Here is a 19,024-nt window from a genome sequence, read left to right as displayed (position 1 = left end):
AAAGCAGAAGTAGAGTCAAAGTTGTAGAAAACAAACTTAGGGTTACCAGGAGGAAAGGGGAGGGGAGGGCTAAATTGGGAAATTGGGATTGACATATACATACCATGATATATAAAATATATAACTAATAAGAATCTGCTTCATAGCACAGGAAACTCTCCTCAATACTCTAGTGATTTTTGGGGAAAAGAACATGAAAAGAGTGGATATATGGATAACTAATTCACTTTGCTATACATCTGAAATTAACACGCCATTATAAATCAACTATACTCCAATTTTTTTTTTTTTTAAGTGATAGTCGGTGACTTTCAGGACAGCTTAAACCTCAGAACAGAATTTAACTGCATTTGAAAAATGTGTTTGAAATAGTCTGACTGTAAATAAAGGGCATATGGGTTCACAAGGGCCTCCCAGGTGGCACAGTGGTAAAGAACCTGCCTGGCCAATGCAGGAGACATGGGTTAAATCTCTGGTCTGGGACGATCCCCTGGAGGAGGAAATGGCAACCCACTCCAGTAGTCTTGCCTGGGAAATCTTATGGACAGAGGAGCCTGGCGGGCTGCAGTCCATGAGGTTGCAAAGAGTTCAGTGTGACTGAGCATACACACAGGAGGCTCAAGACAGCAAGTTAAGTCAGAACAGCAGGACCTGTACAAGAGGCCCCAATCTCTGACAATCGGACACCCAGGTAATATACAGTGATGGGCTGTGCATGGAGAAAACCAAAGGGAGTTTCAAATATGAGCCCCAAATGAAAATACCATGACTGCAAATTCTGGTTTGCCAGCTTACCACTTCCAGTGTTCCCAGCTTCATGCAGCTTGCCCGAGGGTCAGCTGCAGGGAGCTTATTCAAGGGGTCTGCAGGGCCTTGCTGAAGGCAGGTTAACAATTTCCCCAAACAGTGCAGCAGTGAAGGGAAAGGCGGGAAAGCGAAGGTGGTGACTCAAGCAGCTGGAGTTCCAGAGTCGCGTCCACAGTCACGGGGAGGGGTGGACGGAGCTTTCCTATAAAAGAGATGGCACTTCCTCACCTTGCCGGAATGATACAGCCTGAAGTAAGATAGGAACTCCTGTGAACTTCAGACCTTGACCCCAATCGGGCAAAAGCTTAGGTCTTTATCGTCCTTCTCCTGTTTCTGTTTCCCATCATCTGATGGAATGCCCATTAATGTATTTCCTGGATCTCACAGAGATTCTATCAAGAATATTGAACATGTCTTTGAACATAACTTTGTAAACTTGAACCTAACTTTGGAAATTAGTTTCTAGTAAGGAAATTCATGTCAAGCTAGCAGTGTTGATTTCTTCCTTCAGATGCTTTTGTCCTTTTCCTTCCAAAGGGAAAACATTCATTGATTTTTCCCCCTCATCCTTTATCAGTTTTTTGAGGGGGGTCCCGTGTGTCACATAGCATGTAGGATCTTAATTCCCAGAGCAGGGATTGAACTTGTGCCCTCTGCGGTCAAAGCACTGAGTCTTAACCACTGGATCACCATGGAAACCTTTCCACTTACCCTTTATTTTGACAAAGTAGGAAATGTAAAAGCGCATGTAAATACATATGTTAGAACTCATCAGGAGGTTGGCAGCTCTGCGTCAGCAGTACAGCCAAGTTCATTTTCTGTTGGTTTCTTTTCAGTTTTCTTTTGTTTTGGGCAAGGAACAATGGCACTTTGCTTCCCCTTGTACTATTTCCAAAGCCTCAGCAAGGATCTTGGGTGAGAAATTAGGCCTTCCAGGGGTCTGAGGGCCTATCTTTCCAGAACGTTCCCTGGCCTAGTCATGGGGCCTCATGTGTGAAGGACCCTGCATATTGGCCATGCTGCCTCTACATGCAGAACATTTACCTTGCACCTCCTTATGTGGGCCATATTTCCCCGGGAGACTTTTTGCCTCATCTTGTGTGCTTTTGTTTACGCAGGTGTGAGCAGTACAAGTAGCTGTTGTGTAAGAGAACTAATTATTTTTCTAAGTAGGTACTATTTCCTGCCAGCCTATTTTTGCCTCAGCAGTCAATGGAAACAACTATGTGTGTCCACAATGCAAGGAATGCTTTAGCTCCGTTGATCAAACTTAAGAACTCACTGATTCCCCAAGAATATATTAGTGGAACTCCAGAGACCTCCAATCTCCAGTCTAAGCAGTCCTGCTTTGGGCCATTTGGTGAGCTAATTACAAAGGTGGTAATTATTCCGTGAAAATAATAACGTAAAGCTACAATTGATTCTACATCAAGCTTTGCACATGTTCAGTCTAACTACCCTGGTAATTCTGCATAACAGGAATATTGTTATCACAGCTTTATAGTGGGGAGGGCTGGCCTCAGATATCAGGTCATTACCCTGGAATTCAAATACCTCAGTCCCTTCAAAGCCTCTTTCGTACACCTTACTCCCTGCCTGATAAGAGTGACTTCATACAACCTGTCATAAAAGAGCAGCGTCTGCTGTTTTTGTTCAGTTGGATCTTGCAGGTCAAGACTGGAAGTTCTAGAGTCAGGCCAACTTGGATTCTAAACCTTTCTAGCATGTGACTCTGAAGGAAATCACGTAATTGTCATATACCTCAGTTTCCTTATCTCTGAAGTGAAGATAGTATATCAGAGGACTATCGTGATAAATGAGTTATATTTGTAAAGGGGTTAGAATAGTCCTGAAGCAATACTAATTCATTGATAGTTACCTGTTTTTTTTATTCACACACACACACATACAGCTCTTAATAAATGTTTATTGACCTCTCTGAAAAGGGATCATATCATAAGAAACAATACAGTGTCAGTTCTATTCTTAGGAATAGAAAGAAAAAAAAATTCATGCAAGATTCTGAAAGAAAAATGTTAAAGAACAGAGCCCATTGCCTTAGTACCCCTCTTAGTGGCTACTGTCAGCAGCCTGGATTTCAAGGTGCCTAGAGATCTGGATGAATAAATTGGGGACGTTGGGAATATTGGTTGTCTCAGAGGGCCTTCCCAGCAGTCTGGGACTTCGGCAGGCTCTCTTGCCCTCCATCTCTGATGGCTCACAGCCATGCCCATTGCCTGCACAGTCTTGTTCTTCATTCACTAAGCCATGTCCAACTCTTTCAACCCCATGGACTGTAGCCTCCCAGACTCCTCTGTCCATGGGATTTCCCAGGCCAGAATACTGGAGTGGGTTGCCATTTCCTTCTCCAGGGGATCTTCCTGACCCAGGGATCGAATCTGTGTACAGATTCTTTACCACTGCGCTGCCTTGGAATCCCCCTTGCACAGTCTACAGAAGGCAAATTGGAAATCTGCTGGCCGAAGCCATGCAGCCATCCTCTGTGATCTGGGTTTGTTGTCGCTGGGAAGAGCACCCATTTATATACTCAAGGTTTTAAGGCCTCCTGCATCTAAGACGTCCCCTCTGGGAAGTTCCTTCCTTCCTTTGATGTCTCGCCTGGCGGGAGCTTTTCAGGTGGAGGGAGAAGGCGCTGAGTCAGAACTGAGTATGAGAGCCACTCTCCCATGAATGGGAGGAATCTTCCATTTGTGGGTGAAGGGTGCTTTGCTAAAGGCCGCATGGTAGAAGCACACCTCGTCTTGAGTAAACAGGCCACCTGCTCAGCACACTCTCTACGGTAATTTTTGCACATGCGTGGTTCCAAAGTTATTTTTGTTAAACGTCTGACAAATGTGCTTTGTGTGTGTGTGTGTAAATTTGTCAAGTTTTTTTGGAGCCATCAGAAATTTTGGATTCTTTACCAAAAGTCTAAACCCTTGCTTGGCCATGCCCCACCCTCCTCCACCCTACCCCTCTCCCTTAATCCACCCCCCTGGCCTGACCAGTTTCCCGGGGACAAAGCCTTTATAATGGGGATTTCTCTGCCCTTTTGTTAGAGTGCCTATATGGTAATTTCCTTTAGGTAATTCAGTATAGCTCCTGTAGTACTCTAATGCTGTAAAGATGGAGAATTAGCTGTGACATTCTCTAGTTAGACTCAGTGACTTGTGAGGTTTTTTTTTAATTTGCGTAAAAAATGTCAAAAAATTATTTCTGTTACTGAAATTGTTGGCACTTGCAATGTGTCATTGTTAGCAGATGGCCCTCTCTCCACGGTCCCAGAGGGATAGAGAAATAAAGGCACTCTGGATAAGAGCCAGGTGGCATGAACAAAGGTTTGGCGGCAAGGACAGCTGTGCATGAGAACTGGAGGGTGGGCGAGCAGTTAGAGAGGGCGTGCATGCCCAATCGCTCAGTCGTGTCCCACTCTTTGTCACCCCATGGACTGTAGCCTGCCAGGCTCTGTCCATGGAATTCTCCAGGTCAGAATACTAGAGTGGGTAGCTTTTCCCTTCTTCAGGGGATCTTCTCAACCCAGGGATCGAACCCAGGTCTCCCGCATTGCCGTTGGATTCTTTACCATCTGAGCTACCAGGGAAGCCCCCAAAATACTGGACTGGGTAGCCTACCCCTTCTCCAGGGGTCTTCCCGACCCAGAAATTGAACCCACGTCTCTTGCATGGCATGAGCCACATGGGAAGCCCTATGAAGGACACAGAGGCAAGGAAAGAGGAAAGGGAACTTTAAGCCAGGTGGACCTGGGCTTTGGAGGTCCTGCTAAGGAGTTTGGAATTTTTCTTCAGGTAGTGAGAAGTCATCACAGATATTTATACGTGTGACGTGATTTCAGAATATGGTTCTGTTCACAAAAGGAGTGAGTAGACGGGAGTGGGGAGAGAGACGGGGGCAGGAAAACCAATTAGGAAGGAATTGCAACTGTTCAAGAAAATGATGCTCTTCACCACAATAGTTCTGTTCCTAAAATAATGAACTAATCATCTTGCTTCGTTTTATTCTTCTTATTTCTGGGGCTAGAAAAATCACTTAGCCCTTCTGTGACTCAAAATCCCTCCCTATTAATAGAAGATGACAAAATCCTTATCCTACCTCACACCAGGAGGTACTGAGAGATGCTTGTAATTGTAGCCAGGAAAGAGGGGGAACCGTTCTTCTAAATGCCAGTGATGTCATTTCTCTTCAGGAGAGAAACTGCCTTTTGCCTCTAACTTTTTATTATGAAAATTTCAGACCTGCAGAAAAGTTGAAAGTGGAGTAAAAGCATCCTAGTTAAGTTTCTAGAGAAGTTCCACTACTCAAGAAGTGGCGTTTCTAATACATGCAACAAGTGTGATTACAAACACTGTTCCTTAAAGTGAAGTTTTGTTAATAAATAAATGAATATGGCTTCTGTCCCTCATATTTTTCATTAGAAACAAAATTGTAAGGGATTATTCCTATTGCTGCAATGGAGGTGGAGGGACGTCCTTTGTAGACAGAGCTAAACATGGTTATTTAAGTGGAGAATTGGGCATATTGCTATCAGGTGTTTTTGTGTTTGGGGCTCCTGGAGGCTGGCCTGGTTGCAAAGGACACCTGGCCATGCCTTTTCCACCTGCTCCCAGAGTCTCTCTGACAACGAGATGTCCATTTCACCGCCCTGAACCATAGCAGACTTCTCTCCTCTTTTTGGAAATATATCATTGGTATCTGTTGCAGAATGCAGTACAGATTGAAAATGCTTTACGTTTTGTCAAAATGACTGTCTTCTACCTTTCAGAGAATCCATGCCCAATATCTCTGCTGAGTTGGGGCAAGGTCTTCTTGGGATAAAAGAATAAATCACATGGGGACACTCCCCTCAAGTAGGTTACAGCTGGGACCATGATCTAAGAGAGACTGTTGCAGAGGTAGCCTCAGTGTGGTCTTAGTATCAAGTTCAAGATCCAAAAGGATGGTGATGGTGGTGATGGGTGGAGTCCCGCCAACACAGGGCGGGAAGATTTAGACTTACAATGAGGAACTCCAAAAATCTTCATTTTATATATGAAAACTAAGTGATTATAGAATGATATAATAAGAAGACATGGCAGGAAGGCATAAGAAGAAGATAATATACAGTACTTTCTAAGGTACAGTTACATAAAGAAGAAGTGATTAGTTATCCAAAATGGAAATATTTGTTCTGGTACAGTAAATTATTCTGTTTAACTTGTTCTCTCTTAACATGCATTTCTTGGAAAACTTACTGGCAAAATTCATCACCAAGCAACTGGGAGATTACAAATTACAGAAGAATAACTTAACTTTTTAAAGCTTGCACAAATTAGGTCTTATTTTAAGGGCAATTTAAATATCACAATATGAGTTATCAAGATATGAAAAAACATGGAAGAAAATTAAATGCATGTTGCTAAATGAAAGAAGCACATCTGAAAAAGACCGTGCACTGCATGATTCCCACTATATGACACTCTTGAAAAGACAAAACTATTGAGGCAGGAAAAAAATCAGTGATTGCTAGAGGTTGTAGGGAGAGAGGGGTGAGTTGGTGGAGTACAGAGGATATTTAAAGCAGTGAAACTATTCTGTACAGTATTAAAATGGTGGATATGTATCAGTATATATTTCTTAAAAGTCATAGAATGTACCGAACCAAGAGTGAATCCTTATTTAATGTGTGGACTTTGGGTGATAATGACATCTCATTATAGGTTCATGGCTTATAACAAATGGACCACTCTGGTGGGGGATGTAGGTAATGGGGGAGGCTGTGCACATGAGCATATGGGAAATCTCTGTACCTCCTGCTCAGTTTTGCCCTAAATGGAAAACTGCCCTGAATAAAGTTTATTTTAAATAAATAAAGCTTATTTTAAAATAAATGAAAAATTAATGTGTATGTTGCTTCCAGTTGACTTGGAACAACAGAATATAGTTTTCTTATGAATTAGATGAAAGCCCCCTTTAAAATATCTACGTATACAGTTTTTCCTCCTCTTAAAAAAATAAATATTATTGACATATCTGGATAGATAATACTCAGACTTCCCTGGTGGCTCAGATGGTAAAGAATCGGCCTGCAGTGTGGGAGATCTCGGTTCAATCCCTGGGTTGGGAAGATCCCCTGGAGGAGAACATGGCAACCCACTCCAGTATTCTTGCCTGGAGAATCTCCATGGACAGAGGAGCCTGGCGGGCTGCAGTCCATGGGATCTCAAAGAGTCAGACGTGACTGGGTGACTAAGTCACAGCACAGTTAATACTCATATGCATGGAACAAAATTCAAAAGGAAAGAAATGGTAAAGACTAAAAGTAAGCCTCTCCTAGACACCTAGATCCTTTCCCTAGAGATAACTATTGTTAACTACTCTGGTGCATGCTCCTAAAGAGAGAGACTATACATATACAAACATACACATTTACTATTGCTGATATTATCATTACACAGCAGTGCAGACTAAACATAAAGGAGTGCAATTTGATTTTTCACTGAACACATTTTGGAAATGGGCTCACATCAGAAAACATAGAGCTTCCTCATTCTTTTTAATGGCTGCATAGTATGCCATGGGCTTCCCAGGTGCTGCTAGTGGTAAAGAACCTGCCTGCCAATGGAGGTAGACATAAAAGATGTGGGTTCGACCCCTGGGTTGGGAAGATACCCTGGAGGAGGGCACGGCAACCCACTCCAGTATTCTTGCCTGGAGAAGCCCATGGTCAGAGAAGCCTGGCGAGCTACAGTCCATGGAGTCACAAAGAGTCGGACATGACTGAAGTGACTTAGCACACACAAATAGTCTTCCGTTGCGTGAGCACAGCACGGTTTATTTATGAAATCTTCCTGTCAGGGGGCATGGTGGTTCCTCACAATCTTTTTTACTAGTGCAAGCAATGACTGCAGTGAATATGCTTTTATACACTTATCCGCTTTTTGTATGCGTATGTTTGTGATATACATTGTTAAATGTGGAACTGCTTGGTTAGAGTATGCAAATGTATAATTTTGCTTCTTATCACCCAAATGCCCCTTTCTGAGACTGTATAGTTTGCATTCCTACCACTAATGTATTTTTTCGTACTTTGGCTGATACACTGTGCTGTCAAACCTATTGCCAATCTGATAGATGAATCTTGATATCTCACGGCGACTTTAACTTCCATTTCTCTTACTAAGAGTCAGATCAAGCATCTTGGCACATGTTTAAAGGCTGTTTGAATTTCCTTGTCTATGAACTATCTACTCATATTCTGTCCCTCCCCCCCCCCTTTTTTTTTGATTGGTTAATAAAATAAAACTCCTATTTTATTTTTATACCTTATTTTTCAGCCATAATATTAAGTTGATAGTAGCCACTGAACTTAAAATACCATAAGTCAATCATTAGCTTCAAATTAAAAAAAAAAAATGTAGAGGCCTTTAACAATCCCTGAACACACTTTTATATATAACTCCGATACCTGACTTTTTCTTTCTCATTCTAAATGCCATCTTATAACGAAAGCTTTTCTCATTCCTCAGGTTTGCTCAGGATCCAAGAGTCCCGGTTTTTGTTTGTTTTGTTTTAATCCCAGAAGAGTGTTTGTCTTAAATTCAGCCTCAGATATTATCAATGCAAACCTTCTGAAGAATTTTAACTCATTAAAATAACAGCCTTAATATTCTCTTCCAACATTCACAGTCTCTGCCTTTCAGAAGCACTAAAAATCTAAGTGCCTTTATCCTCACCCCCTATGTCTCCATAAGAAGATGCTATCTGGTTCATTAAATATGGAAGTGAAATAGTTTTCACTTTTTCATTCTGGGTATGGTTTAAAGTGTCTTGTTTACAAGCTTCAAATATCACATTGCTCTTGGTGTCTGATGTTCTCAAACCGTTGATTAAAAGATACATATTTTACCCAAAACAGAATGTCCTGAATCAAAAGGATTTTGATTTTTCCTTTGAAACAGATTTATCATACGTACATATCAGGAATTTGCTGACAGTGAAATGGAAGTTAAGGATACAAGGAAGATAGAGCGTAGCATCAAAGGTAATACGATAGAGATCTGGAGGTAGGTTTGTAAATGCCAGGCTATATGTAAGAGAAACTGTTTCTAGGTTGTTATTTCTGTACCACAGTGAAAGCTTTCTAACCCAGAAAGGGGTTGGCAGATGTTCCCTCCAACCAGGCTGGATAGAAGCAATCAGTTTGAGAAAAGAACTGCTAGTATCCAAGCATCCTGTGGTGAGATGAAACCCACTTACAGGAAAGTTAGATTTCGAGAACATATTCTCCACCCAGAGACACTTGACCAGAGCGGCTCTAGTTAACCTTGATGTAAACTTTAGATCTCAGTTCATTCTTATTAAAAAGAAAATAGACGAAAATAGACTGTAGGTAGGAGGCCAGGCTGAAGATATGATGTGTGATTTTTTTTTTTTTTTTTGATCATTGTATTAGCCAAATTCCCTAGAGAATAAAACCTATGGCAAAGATTGCTATGATGGCTTCTGCAATCCCAGGGCTGCAAAAATGAGACCAAGAGATGAGACAGGGGAGAAAGGAATGCAGTTACTAGGCAGGCGTGTTGGGGACTGGCCATAAAGTCATGAAGAATTACGAGCCAGTTGCTCATCCTGCAAGTCACCTTGAAACAATCCATCAGATAGAGGTGGGGGTGGAGAAAGGAAGAAGGATTTATCTTCTCAGCCTCTATTCCTTGATTCAAAGTTTTAGTCCCCTGCACATCTGGGTTGTTATTCAGCCATTTCAGGGAGCCGTTAGGGAAGCCAGATTCCGCATCTTAGCAAGCTGCCTCGGAGAGGCGGGAGGGCAGCAGCCTTCCCTGGGCATGAGTTTTGTCAGGTCAGACCTGGGCCAGGAACCAGGAACCACTGACGAGGTTCCTGTTATGGCAGGTAAGCTGTGATCCCACCAGATCCCCACCCCAACCCCCCCACCCCCTCTAGCCCCAGGAGGCTGTCTATTCAGAACCAGCCTGGGGCTGGGGGTCAGGTGAAGCTGGGTGGGGCATCCCAAGAACCATACAAATTAGTCTGGTACGGTCATGTTTATAAATTATGAAGAGTTATTTTCAAGCTTTTGAGGATCCAAGAATTAGTGCTTTTGTGAAGGGTAATATGAAGGACTTTCAGATAAACAAGTCATCACATCATAATGAAGGTGAAAATTCTATTATTTACAAGATTTATGATGACAGATTTTTTTTATGATCATTCAGATTGATTTCTGGACTGAGTTTACTCATTCTTGATCAGATGACTTTTATGATTAAAGTTGATTCTGAAGGAGTGTTCATTAATTTTTAAAAATGCATCTTGCCACAGTTCTTTGTTTCCAAGTGGTATATAATAATTTGTGTTAAGAAACATGGGCTTCCCTGGTGGCTCAGTGGTAAAGAACCCACCTCTCAATGCAGGAGACTTGCGTTCAATCCCTAGGTCGGGAAGATCCCCTGGAGAAGGGAATGGCAACCCACTCCAGTATTCTTGCCTGGGAAAGCCCATGGATAGAGACTGGTGGGCTACAGACTGTGGGGTCACAAAAAGACAGACATGGCTTAACGAATGGCTTAAGTAGGCGTGCTCACACATTAAGAAGCATATCTCAACTTCTAGCCATGTATTTTACCAAAGATCCTATTGCACTAAAAACTAACAAGCTGTTACCTCTCTGCACATTCATTCACGTGCTCACACCAGAGTCCTGTCCTGAGCAATAGAGGTGGGAGGGCAGATGGTGATGATGGAAGTGGGGGGAAAAAAATCAGTGGAAGAGTTTATTGATGGAATGAGTTTTGTAATCTAAAAATAAAATAGCCATAATTACTTATCCTAGTGTGACATCCAGATAACATTTGGAAATTTACATAGACGTAACAGGAGGGTCTACATGAAACCTTCTGGGAAAAAAAATCAAGCTTTTCCAAAAGCGCATGTTCTCTTAGATTCTCTGGATTCTGGAAACTGATTTCAGTTATCCAGGTGAACAGACCATAGTTGGTATCATCTCCATACATACAGCAAACAGCTAACTTTGGGGAGCAATACGTGGACACTTGTCCCCAAGGCTGTAGTGTCTTTATGTCCTTTCTGCAACGCCCCCCCACCAAAAGCCCCACCAAGAACAATTTGTGTTTTCCTGCTTAATGCAGATTTCTATCTGTAGGTAATCTGTCTCCTCTGGCTTCCCTGTAGGCATCTGCCAACCCCTTCCCAGGTTACAGAGCTTGCACTGCGGCATGGAAAGAATATTCACGTCCTGACTTCATATTCTACCGGAGAAAGAAGGCCGCACGAGAAATTCTCCTGCTGCTAACTGAAAGGAACTTTTCACCTTATTAGAATGTTTAATGTCAAAACTTCAAAGAGAGAACCAACAGTCCCATCTGAGCCCAGCCTGAGTCAGTTTCCCTCTATCCCTGAAATTTCAGTGTCTGAGAGGAATCCGAGCAGATGTGGCATTACATGTTAGTATCTGAAAGCGGGTGCAGCCCCCACCCCAAAATGAGTGTACCCTGACTCCCAGAGGACTCGTGTCCAGAGGGTGGTGGAGGGAACAACAGAGACAGCCACGTGCCCACACACTCAGCCATCTGCTGTTCCAACCACCCTTCTCCCCGCTCCGTTTCCTGCAAATGATTCATCTATTCTTTTTCTCCTTCTTCAAAGATAACTGTGTAGGCATTCAAGGAGGGGAAAGTCATTCAGAAAAGTGGAATCTGGAGTTTTTAGGATGAGGTAGAGCAGATTAAACAGTCTGGAATTTCATACAGCAAACAGTGTGGGCGTGGGCTCCGGGCTCCTCTCTCCTATTGGTACCCTATTTCGTAAGAGCCGCTTGTCATCCATCATGAGCAGGTCAACGAAAATGGCTGCGTGTAAAATATGAGTGACTGAGCTGCTAAAGAGCAGATGAGGAGAGGGCGGAGGAAGTCAGTGGAGGAAGGAGTCTGGATTTCCCAACTGGAGACACCATCCTACCTGGCTTCTGTCCCTGACTTTACATGAATGAATGACATCTTTGTGACTTTCTTTAGTAAGCAGACCAAAAGGCTGCCATCAAAGTCATGCTTTAAAGGAGACCTTGACCCACAGCCAGAGAAGGTGACTGTGGCCATATCCCCACCACCAAAGTATTTTAGTGACAGCATGCTACGTGTTGATAAACATGTTCAAAAAGAAGGACTCCATAGACAGTTACTGAATTGCATCTCTTGGAGGCAGACGGCCCTCGGTTCCAATCCTGGCTCTTTGTCTAGCTTCAGGGACATTAGGCAAGATTGCCAAACCTCTGGGATTCTCAGGTGCCTCATAAGTGTGTTGGGGGATAAGGATACCTCCCTCCAGGGGCTGGAGTGAGGACTGAAGTGGATGATGTAGGTAAAGTACTTCCTGGGGTCCTCAAAAGGAAGTAGATACACTGATATCAGATGATTACAGAAATGCCTTATTATTTCATTTCATCTTCAGCCACACCTATACCTTGATACTAGCAAGGTCAAGAACTCAAAGGAACCAACTCTGTAGACTACTTCAGTACATGCATGCCTGCATGCTAAGTCACTTCACGGTATCCAACTCTTTGCAACCCTATGGACTGTGGCCCTCCAGGCTCCTCTGTCCACGAGCTTCTCCAGGAAAGAATACTGGAGTGGGTTGCATGCCCTCCTCCAAGGGATCTTCCCAACCCAGGGATTGGACCCGGGTCTCCTGCACTGCCCGTGGATTCTTTCCAATCTGAGCCACCAGGGAAGCTCTTTTTCGTTACAACTCTAGCCTATCCTCATCAGGAGAGAAAGGGGCAGTCGTCATGGGGGAACCAGCAGTCAAACTGAAGGGGACATACTCTTCTTGTTAATGCAAGACGGGGAGGGGAGGAGGAGAGAGGCAGAGAGACAAGGAGGGCCTGATGTCATCTTTTCCCACCTCCAGCAGTCACAACATCGCCGTGGCAAGTGAAAGGCCTGAGAAGTGAGTGATTCTGTTGCTGGGTAGAATGAACAGATCTCAGATCAGACTGACTTCTTAAAGACTCTAGCATGATGCCTCCATTTTTCCATCTGTAAAATGGGTGTCATAATAGCACTTCCATCTTGAGTTGTTGTGAAAATGAAATAAGATAATCTATGTAATGAACTAAACACAGGCGCCCAGGACAGTCAGGATACATAACTGTTATCTACTGCTATTATTCTGTATCCTTTGTCAATATATGGAATGTTAACAATTCATTCGTTAACTTGTTTATTGATCAGCTTCCATTTGGTAAATACTTGCTCACCCCATTAAGTGAACTGAATCATTCAGTTACACCATCCATTTATTTATCATCAAATATGTATTCAGATCTTAGGCTGCGCTGGTGCTGTGCTGGGCTCAGGAGATGCCAAAGCTCATTTGGCAAGAAGCTTGAAGGCTACTCAGGGAGAGATGTGTAAAGAGAAACAGGATAAGACAAGGTGTAGAAAGTGTCAGGAGTGAAGAAGGGATTCACAGAGGAGACGCTTTTTGAACTGGATCCTGAGGAGTTAGGACTTGGGAATTTCAAGTAATTAAAACATCTTGTGAAAAGGGATGAAGTTGTAAAAAAAAAAAAAAAAAAAAAAGTGGGCTGAGAGCCACGAAAACTTTGGTGTGGGCGGTACTTGGCCAGCTGCCTGCTGTCTTTCCCTGAATTCAGGCTCAATCCTGGGCTGAGGCCATGGAGACTCATGTGCAGATCAGCCCTACCCCAGAAGTTGAACCCATATCTACTCTTAGTCAGAGGAAGTGTAAGCTCATCTAATCAGTATCTGGTCAGCTGGGCTCCAGGTTCTGTTCTGAACTCCTGTTTCATCTCCAGCTGTGGCAGCTTGATCCACGATGGCTATTGCCTGCCAGATTCCTCCTCTTCATCCTCTCAGGTAGAGTACAGACTGATAACCTCTTGTTGAAAATCTCTGATGACCACCATATAGCCTGCCCATCACTGCCTAAACAGGAACTCCCATCTACAATCTGTTTCAACTGCCTGACAGAGCTGCCCCTAGAGTCCTCACATAAACAAACTCGGTTTGGTTCCCCACTGATGGAATTTCTAAACGTCATTCCATCTCTTGCTGATGCTCTACCGTGGTGTTGGTAGCACCAAACATATGCTGTGGGGGACACAGCATATGCAGTATGCTTCAGCAAGTTCCCCATAAGCATTTGGACTTAGAGAAGACTCTTGAGGGTCCCTTGGAGAGCAAGGAGATCAAACCAGTCAATCCTAAAGGAAATCAACCCTGAATATTCACTGGAAGGACTGATGCTGAAGCTGAAGCTCCAATACTTTGGCCACCTGATGCGAAGAGCCAACTCACTGGAAAAGACCATGATGCTGGGAAAGACTGAAGGCCAAAGGAGAAGGGGGCAACAGAGGATGAGATGGTTAGATAGCAACACTGACTCGATGGACATGAATCTGAGCAAACTCCAGGAGATAGTGAAGGACAGCGGAGCCCGGCATGCTGCAGTTCATGGGATCACAAAGAGATGGATACCACTTAGTGGCTGAACAATAACAAGTTATCTGTTAAAAGCCCCCGGAGATGGGACTTCCCTGGTGGTCCAGTGGTTAAGAATCTGCCTTGTGATGCAGGGGACACAGGTTTGATCCCTGGTCGGGAAAGTAAGATCCCACATGCTGCAGAGCAACTAGAAAGTCCGTTAGCCACAATGAAGGACCATGCCTGACACAGTGAAAATCCCACAAACCACAGCTGAGACCCCACACAGCCAAATAAATAAATATTAAAAAAGAAAAAAAAAAGCTCTGGGAGTATATGAACCTTGGTGTTGTGGGCCCAGGCCTGTGTGTTCTGATTGGCATTTGATGGCAGGTGCCTTAACATTGCTCAGAAGATAGGACACCAGTCATATGCTACCAGCCACAACTTTTAAAAAACAAACTTGGGAATAAAGTCGCAAGAGGAAATGCAGACCATTTGGAAACTTGAGAACCCACACGTTCTTTGTGTGATTTTGTCTTTCAGGACGGATTTCAGAGTTTCAACCTGTTTTAATTCTAGCCCATCTGGCTGCTTCATTAGTGAAAACAGCAGCATCTTCTAATGCTCTCATGTGAGGCAGTACTTTGAAAAAATAACAGAAAGAACTTTTGGATTTGATGTACCATATTTTGTCTTTCCCCCATCAGGGGGAAAAAAAAAAAACTGGAGCACATTTTAGAGAGTGTATGTGCGTAGAAATATTCAGTGAGTCACTCCTTGTGTTGTAGGTCTACTCTGGTGCGTGGGGTTTCCAGAACAATTACATAAGTATTAGCATAGCCAGGAACTTTTGACATTTGTGGCAGCTTAATGGAGCTCTTTTCTTCATTGAAAATATCCTAATTGTTGTTTCCTGAAATTTAAAATGCATAAAACTAGTGAAGCAGTATAAATTGATTTTGAGGCATTTCTATCAAGTGTGCTTTGCTGGCAAAGAAACTGAGGAAAATGTATTTAAAGTGAAATACAGGTGATCAAGTTGTAACACATACAATAATCTAATCACCCAGCAAAAAACTGCCTGGGAGCATCAACTGTAAGTGAGATATGTTTGTTTCTTTGTCTTCTATCATCCTTCAAGATTTCCTTCACAGTCTGAGAGTCTGCAGCACATTAGTTACTTGGACAGCCTTAAATAGGGGAGTTATTTAATAGCATGGATCTGAAAATTCTGAGGTTCCTGAAGTCACTGAACTTACCAATATCTTGCTTTTATTTTTTTCAGAAGATCACCCAGGAAATAATGTATTCTGAATGCCACTAATGTTCCTTAAAATGTTATTTTTTAAAAAGATCCTCAAGTTCCAAGATATCTTCCAAAAAAAGAGAAACTAGAGAAAGACCCAAGTAAAGCCATTGTCAATTCTTCTCCATCTCAATGGTGAGCGCCCCACATCCGGGGTTGAAGGGCTTTCCAGGGAGGGTGGAGTCCTTGGTTCTTGTGGATGTTTGTTCAGTGTCTTGCACAACTTCCCTAACTGGCTTATTTTCCTGCAGATAAGAGGTGGTAGTTGTGGGTGTTCCTGTATTTATTGGTTCAAAAGATTGGTGCAAAGGACAGTCGGGCAGAGTGGGCGCTGACTCACAAAGGCTGCTGTTTGCTTGTGACCCATGTGTTCCTTTTGAGGGTAAAGAGCATAGTCCACCTAGTCCACCTCTGCCCAGCGCCGGGGGGTTCTTTCCGCATGACCACACCACTCCTTGAACACCTTTCCTCTGTAGCAGAGTTGACAGCACAGGACACCTCAGGAATCCGATAGGGAAGGAGGGCTGAGGTTGTGTGAACTGCGTGGGCTGTGGTCGTGTAGGTGAGGATGTAAATGGAATCACAAATGTAGCAGATATCCACACGACGTCCAGTCGTCATCAGAATGTGCTTGTTGAGGTTGGACAATGACATGCTGTCCAGAACTATTTCCAAGAATCTACTGTACACGTACCCTGGGGGCTTAGGAGGCAAGGTGAAAGGAGGAATTTGATGTCCCTGCCAAGTGGATAATGGAGATGATTTTTCGGGAGGAAGTGATATGTTCATCCCAGGACTAGGAGGGTGGGGGCGCGGGGGAAGAGACAGCCTTCACAGGTAAGAAAATACTGCCAGAACCAAGGCCAGGTCAGAGCATACCCTCTAGACCAACAGAAAGGAGTTGACGTGAGCTGCCCTACATGGTTTCATGGAAAAACAATTCTTTCGACTCTTCATATTTCTGCATCTGGTGGTCATCACTTCCAGCTAGCTCTATCTCTCTCGATTCTAGAATTCATCTTTCCTTCTTTCACTCTCTACTCAGTGAGTTAGTCGCTGACTGTCTCACCTGGATTGATACAATAGTCTCCTAACTGATCCTCCTGCTCTCAATCTTGTCCCAGACAACCCATATCACACCCAGGGGATTTTGTCTTTTCACTGTTTAACAGTGCGACCTGGACTTTCCTGGTGGCACAGTGGATAAGAATCTGCCTGCCAATACAGGGGATATGGGTTCAATCCCTGGTCTGGGAAGATCCCACATGCTGGGGAGCAACCAAGCCCGTGGGTCACAACCTCTGAGCTTGTGCTCTAGAGCCTGTGAGCCAAAACTACTGAAGGCCACGTGCATAGAGCCTGTGCTCCAAAACGAAAGAGAAGCCCCCACAATGAGAAGTCCACGCACCACAATGATGCATAGTCCCTGCTAGCTGCAACTAGGGAAAGCCCAAGCAAAGCAAAAAAGACCCAGTGTAGCCAAACATAAATAAATAAAATCATATATTTTAAAAAAAGCAATGGGAGGATTTCTATCAGCCCTCTGGAGGGTCCAGAAGATGCTTAAATTGATAGAAACTGGCAGGGAGAGGATGAGATGGGTCTAGGAACACTCAAGTATTGTCAGTGCCCTGATCCAGAATGAATGATTTTCTGTCATTTCTGGGGATTTTTTTTTTCTTTCTATCCTCCTTTAAGATTTTGATTCCAAGGAATAAACAGTGTTCCAGCTTGGGTAAGGAAGCCACTTGTTGGTGAGTAGAGGGTTGAGGGGTCTTCCCAGGTGGCACTAGTGGTAAAGAATTTGACTGGCAATGCAGGAGACGAAAGAGACCTGGGTTTGATCCTTGGGTCGGGAGAATCCCCTAGAGGAGGACATGGCAACCCACTCCAGTGTTCGTGGCTGAGAAATCCCATGGACAGAGGAGCCTGGTGGGCTACAGTCCATAGGGTCACACAGAGTCAGACGTGACTAAAGTGACTTAGAACGCGTGTACACAGAGGGTTGAGGACCCCTAGATTTAACAGTCTCATCAGATTTTCCAGTGGAGAAGATGTAATCCTTCTAGAGAAAGTCAAATTGGAGAGAATAATGAACAGGCAAAAATCAGTGTGTGCCCATAATATGTTGATTATAGAAAGGGCATCTAAGGACAGAGAAAATATGTATTATCCCACTCCACTCTGACAGCTTGTTAACTTATCTCTCTTCCTCAATAGACACTGAATTCCTTGAAGCAAGAGCCATGTCTTATTCATCTTTGTATGCCTGCCCTCTCATAGACACTCACAAACACATAGCATAAATACTCATTGTATGAAAGAATGAATCAATGTCCACTAAAATGAAAGCTTTGTTTCATCTAGTTTATAAGTTTTCACCATGACTTTATGGTCCTCCAACCTTTAGCCATCTTTCTCCCTGACCTAAACTCCTCAACATGAGCTCAGGAGTACTCAATCCACTCACTCACCCTCTGGGCACTCCCAACGGGAAAGGGAGAGAACTAAGAGACTATATGTCAGATACAACATATCTGACATATTTCTGCCTCCATTTAGCCAACTCTTCTAGCGTCATTTTGGTCTTAGGAACTTGTAATATGCATTTTTTCCTGGAATCTGTAGTAGTTCTAGATGAGCTGATAGCCAACTATCTTATTTGACGTAATACGATGGGAGGAATGTGCTTTGAAATCAGACAGATAGAGGTTCCAATGTGAACTTACAATTACTAGCTTTGTGACCCTGAATACTTTTTTTTAAAAACCTCTCTGGATCTTGGATTACACATATGTGCATGTTTGTCACGTGACAGGTATCCGGTAAACATCAGCTTCATTCTGGGGTGGGGACTTGTCGCCATAGAGAGGTGAGGGCAATTTGCAGTGCTGGGGGAGGTAATTGGAACTGAAAGGGAAAAGAGAAGTAGAATGAACATACTGATTTGCTCTAACATGGATCAAACTCAAGGGTTAACTTTTTGCTGAACTGTATAAAACATACCAGAGTTTTAAAAGAAGTAACAAATAGGTTTACGAGAGCTACAAGTCTCTGTATTTTCTGAAGCAGCCACAGAATTAGATAGGTATTCTTCAAACTAAGGCCTGCACGGGTGTAACTCTGGAAGACATTTTCTTTTCTAGGAGGTGTTGTTTTGCTCCACTCCGGATGCACTGTTATAATTAACTGCATGATATAATAAAAAATTATAGAGAGGTCAGTTCTAGAAAAAGAAACTTTAAAACATCTTGGATATTACTCTATCTTTGTTTTCTCTTCACATGTTAAAAAAAAGAAATCACAGATAGCAGATTTGATGGTATTGCCGCAGAAGTATAATTCGAGTTTCTCTCAAATTAAATTAAAAATGTGTTGACCTGAGGAAAACAGAAATCAACAGCTCAGAAGAAGAGCATGATACCCA

At 43.1% G+C, this 19,024-nt stretch overlaps 1 long non-coding RNA gene across 3 annotated transcripts; it reads left to right on the top strand.

Annotated features, from left to right (window-relative positions):
- Positions 1-1,985: 1,985 nt before the first annotated feature.
- On the top strand, positions 1,986-18,796 carry LOC122427364. Of its 3 annotated transcripts, XR_006265404.1 has the most exons (5): positions 1,986-2,167; positions 8,763-8,845; positions 11,014-11,285; positions 15,577-15,732; positions 18,744-18,796. It is a non-coding gene; the product is annotated as an uncharacterized LOC122427364 (long non-coding RNA). The 3 variants fall into 3 exon arrangements; XR_006265406.1 differs by lacking the exon at positions 8,763-8,845 and having other exon boundaries at positions 1,988-2,167; XR_006265405.1 differs by lacking the exon at positions 11,014-11,285 and having other exon boundaries at positions 1,992-2,167.
- Positions 18,797-19,024: the final 228 nt, after the last annotated feature.

The sequence above is a fragment of the Cervus canadensis genome, chromosome 25, assembly GCF_019320065.1.
Source record: "Cervus canadensis isolate Bull #8, Minnesota chromosome 25, ASM1932006v1, whole genome shotgun sequence".
In the NCBI taxonomy this organism is placed as follows: domain Eukaryota; kingdom Metazoa; phylum Chordata; class Mammalia; order Artiodactyla; family Cervidae; genus Cervus; species Cervus canadensis.
This window is presented reverse-complemented; position numbering and strand designations above follow the sequence as displayed.